This window comes from Bactrocera tryoni, chromosome 3, assembly GCF_016617805.1.
Source record: "Bactrocera tryoni isolate S06 chromosome 3, CSIRO_BtryS06_freeze2, whole genome shotgun sequence".
NCBI classification, from domain to species: Eukaryota; Metazoa; Arthropoda; class Insecta; order Diptera; family Tephritidae; genus Bactrocera; species Bactrocera tryoni.
In genome coordinates, this window is record NC_052501.1 from 6,260,354 (window position 1) to 6,265,496 (window position 5,143).

General features: G+C 35.7%; 1 pseudogene; it reads left to right on the forward strand.

The window, feature by feature from the left end:
* Positions 1-4,313: 4,313 nt before the first annotated feature.
* LOC120771265 lies at positions 4,314-5,132 on the forward strand (annotated as a pseudogene).
* Positions 5,133-5,143: the final 11 nt, after the last annotated feature.

Below are 5,143 nucleotides of genomic sequence, written 5' to 3' on the forward strand. Positions count from 1 at the left end.
TTAAATTATTTTTAAGAGGGTAAGAAAAAAATAAACAAAAGACGGCAGTTCTGATTACATTCAAATTATTTTATTTTTAAATTGAGGCGACTACAGTGACCACAATGAGTGATCATCACCTATGCGCACGTCACTTAATCCTTAATTAATTTTAATTAGAGAAAAGCTTTAAGTTTGACGTCATTTCGCGGACGCATTAACAGTTAACCTTTATTTATCTGTACATATGAATTTATGTGTAAGCATATGTCCAGTTATGTGTCTTGGAAATGTAAAAATACTCTTTATTGCACAGAATTTATTTAGTTGCATGGAGGGCAACCGCAACAATAACTGATTTCTAAAGCTTTGTTTTGAAACATTAGAGCGTGTATGGTTTTTCCACTAAGGAAAGTGATTGGGAATTTCAATATAAGTACCTCTGCACACCGCATGGGTAAAATTTTCATAAGAATCCAATTTAAGGCTCACAACTTGTGTATAATCAAAAAAACATAAACAAAAATTTGTTTCATATTGCGCTAGGTTATACTTTTAAAAATAGCATACGAAAATTTTAAATCGACATCTCGAAGAGTTTTTGAGTTATAGCTTTCTAAACTGAACAGCTTAGTGTAATCAGTGATATCGGTTTATCCTAAACACATTTTTCTCGAAACAGCTTTTTTCGAATTTGACGCAGTGATTACTCGGAGACAAATGATCCGCTCATTATGAAATTTCTGATTTTGTGTAAATATAATATGGGGTTCTCCTTACCATAACCTACCAGTTTTTGATTTGAACAATAATCGAAAACAACTTTTTTTTAACCACCGCCGTCTGTAAATTTTTGTTTTTTTTCGACCGTATGTAGTGTTTGTTAGGTTTCATCCACGGAGAAGGCCAGAATCACTGCAGCTTTTTTAACGCCGTCGGAGATGGCGTCAAACTCGAAAAATATTTAATTTTTATCTACAACACTTTTACTGGGTATTCTTAAATATGTACATATGTAAGTACTCTTTAAATACAACCAGTAAGAAGGGGCTAAGTTCGGGTGCAACCGAACAATTTATACTTTTGCAACTTGCAGGAATCAAAGCCAAGGAAATAACTTTTGATGTAAAACGTCAACCAGAGGATCCGAATCTAAGCAATTTTGTATATACATACATACACTATATAAGCATAAATTATACACATAAATACATACATATTCGGCATAAGATTTGTTAGAAAAACGAAAATCATGCTGTGGGCGTATGGGAGGTGGAGGAGTATCGACCCGATTTTAGCCATTAACTATTATCATGCCTCATACTAAATAATGTTCCTTGGATTTCATTAAGATACCTTACATACTAACACCAATCATATGGAGCAATGTCAGTCGGATGTTTGAAAATCCTGATAATAGATATATGGTTGCTAGGTCAAGTTTTCGCGCAATTGTATATAATACACCCAATACACGGTAGATACGTTATGATCCATGTCATCTGAAACCCGTGTAAGATGAAATAAAGAACTATATTTACTTCGAAAAACTGTATAAAAAATGTTGAAAACTATAAAATCTGAGATATGCATACAAATTGTATGTTCATATGGCATTTTATTGAGCATTAAAACTTAAAATACATAATTCATACAGGTGGCAAATAGCCATGTCCGTCTGTCTGTCTGTCCGTCTGTATATATACGAACTAGTCCCTCAGTTTTTAAGATATCGTTTTGAAATTTCGCAAACGTCATTTACTCTTCAAGAAGCTGCTCATTTGTCGGAACTGCCGATATCGGACCACTATAACATATAGCTGCCTTACAAACTGAACGATCGGAATCAAGTTCTTGTATGGAAATCTTTCACATTTCACTATGTACCTTCACAAAAGTTGGCACAGGTTATTTTCTAAGATAATAATGTCATCTCCGAATAAATTTTTCAAATCGGTTAACTATAGCATATAGCTGCCATACAAACCGAACGATCGGAATCAAGGACTTGTATGGAAAACTTTCGCATTTGACGTGGTATCTTCACGAAATTTGACATGAAGCAGTAAGGTAATTATATAATCTCCGAAAAAATTTTTCAGATCAGATTGCATATAACTCCCATAGTTACTTAAAGAAATGCACCTGTGAAGGGTATATTAGCTTCGGTGCGGCCGAATTTAACGTTTTTTCTTGTTTTCATTGAGATAACTAAAATATTGGCCGATATATCCAGAATGAAGTCACCTGGAAGTTCGAAAATCTTTATATAGATATATGGGGGCTCAGGGGAGTATTGACCCGATTCAAGCCATTGTGTTATATGGGAAGTAGTGGTGGTTGCAGTCCGATTTCGCGCATTTTCACACTGTGGCATAGAAATGTGAGAAGAAATCTAGATCCCGATGGGAAGATATCCTAATCCCTAGATATGGGATTTCACAAATAAGTGAGTCTTACCACGCCCATCGTCCAATTTTCTCCGGCTCCCATAAAGCCCTCTCATACCATTGCGGAGGTAAAGTTTAATGCCTCTGGCATATTTAGTTATTGATTTATTGCGCTTTTAGTAGTTTTTAACAGTGCCGTTATATGAGGAGTGAGTGAGTTATCTTTTGATTTCATCCCATTTCACACTGTAGGTAGAAGTTCTTATAAGATTTGTACTCAGCGAATTTGGTAATTGTAGCTTAAGTGGTTTAGGAGATATGTACATTAAAATTATTATTATTGTCCACAGGTGCCCCTTGCTATTGCGATCCCCTTTGCCAAATTACAGTTTGATATCTTATTTTAGTGCTTAGTTATGGCACTTTATAGGTTTTCGGTTAATGGCGTGTTGTGGGTGTAGTAGTGGTCCGATTACGCCCATTTACAAACTCGTACTAAGGATTAAGGAATCTGTATACCGAGTTTCATCAATATATCTCAATTTTTACTTAAGTTACAGCTTGCACGGACAGACGGACAGTCACCCGGATTTCAACTTATCTCGTCATCCCGATCATTTATACATATAACCCTATATCTATCTCGATTTGGTTTAGGTGATACGCACAACCGTTAGGTGAACAAAAATATAATACTCTGTAGCAATAGGTTTCGAGAGCATAAAAACAATTGATGCAGTAGTTATAAACGTTTTTTGTAGACTGTTACACCAGGTGTACTTCTTAAAAATGTAAAGCTCACTTTTTCTGCAATCGTAAGATTTCAAACAGGTTATTCACTTCCCAAATATTTGTGGCTGAACTTAATTTCACCATCACATTAACGCATAAAAAGGGGAAATGTAACAGTAAAATCTGAATGAACTGGTACTGGTATTCTAACTTTTCTTTACGAAATTGGCCTGTCTGTAATTGCTATTCGTGTAATAAATTATTCATTCCAGACAATTGCCTCTCAACAGACAGGTAAAACTTGACCATGAACAATATCCTTGGTGAGGACACCTTTATACATTTTGAAACTGAAACAAATCTTGAAAATGACCTTTTAAAGGCATTTTAACTTCTCTATAATTATGGACAAGAAGAGACTTACTTCTGATACCACTTTTCAGCTGAGAAGATCAGAGGATATAAAAAGCTCAATCATCATTGAAACTGCCCCTATAAAGTATTGCCTAGACAATTTTTCTGGCTCAAGGACCGTCAATATGGGAGGTTCAGCTGCCTGAAAAGCTCTAAAGAGATAGAGAATTTGTTGCATGTTCATTCTAGTATATGTTAAGCTAGTTTACCTAATGGCAATATTTGTGTTTTGTCTGAGAGACCGCAGAAAATTGATAAATTATCCATTTGAAGACAGCAAACGCAACTAATTCAAACGAGGGATGTGATTCAGATAAATCAAATTATAATTATAATAAAGTGAATCTTATCACTAACAACAATATTTAATTCATAAAACCGGAGAATACACGGATTAATATCCGTCCAAAAACTGTCATTGCAGAAAAATGTTTCTTCTGTTATGAAACGGTTTTGTCAGTTTTTGATATATCTGAATGAAATTTATTACGTAGGTGCATTTTACAGATCGGACAACTAACAAAGGCAAATGTGTTTAGAATAATTCGTAAAACATTTCCAGCATACGTGATTTTATAGCAAAAATCGACAAACTCTACTAAATACCCATCGAATGTTAACCAAGCGAAGGTCAACAATTTCGAAAAAAAAAAAATATTTACATTTCTTTTAGAATGTATAGCGACTATTGGTAAACACTGTACATTTATTATAATTCCAGCACAATCAATGTGGAAATCATGTGAGTGGATGTCTGTATTTCTATTTATGTCATTCCTCTATTCCATGGCAAAATATCCGTTAGTTAACTGACATTTAATAGAAAGAAATCAAAAACAAACGAAATTTAATTGCATCAATTGAGAAAACAGGTGAACATGTCAGGTATTATTCTATATGGCAACGACATCAGTCCACCGGTCCGGGCATGTTTGCTAACGCTGAAAGCACTAAAACTGCAATTTGAATACAAACATGTTGATATTTTGGCGGGTGAACAATTAACCGATGACTTCATCAAGCACAATCCACAACACACTGTGCCCACATTGAATGATAACGGCGTCTGGCTGTGGGAATCGCACTCGCTTATCTCGTCGACAAGTATGCTAAAGATGATTCACTATATCCGCGAGATTTGGTCTTGCGCGCCCGTGTCCAACAGCGACTCTACTTCGATGCCAGCATTCTTTTCGTGTCATTGCGCTGTATCACGCGACCGATGTTCAAGAACAATGTATCCATCGTGCCGCGTGAAAAGACACAGGGAATTATCGAAGGTTATACATTGCTGGAGAAGTTCCTGACAAGTGCTCCTTATTTAGTAAGCGATTGTCTGACCATAGCGGATTTTTGTTGTGTTGCCACGGCAACGTCACTGGCAGGTGTGATCGAATTGGATGCTACGAAATATCCCAAAGTGAGCGCTTGGATGGAGCGCTTGAAGAAATTGCCATACTACGAGGAAGCAAACGGTTGGGGATGCAAGAGGTATATAGACATGCTTAAGACACGTCTCACTGCAATTGTGTCCTAAACAAATAACCATTTTATTTACTTGGCTGTAATATTGAAATAAATGGCGCATATTATGCCCGTATTAGTGTGAAAACTAAAGTTACTAGTTT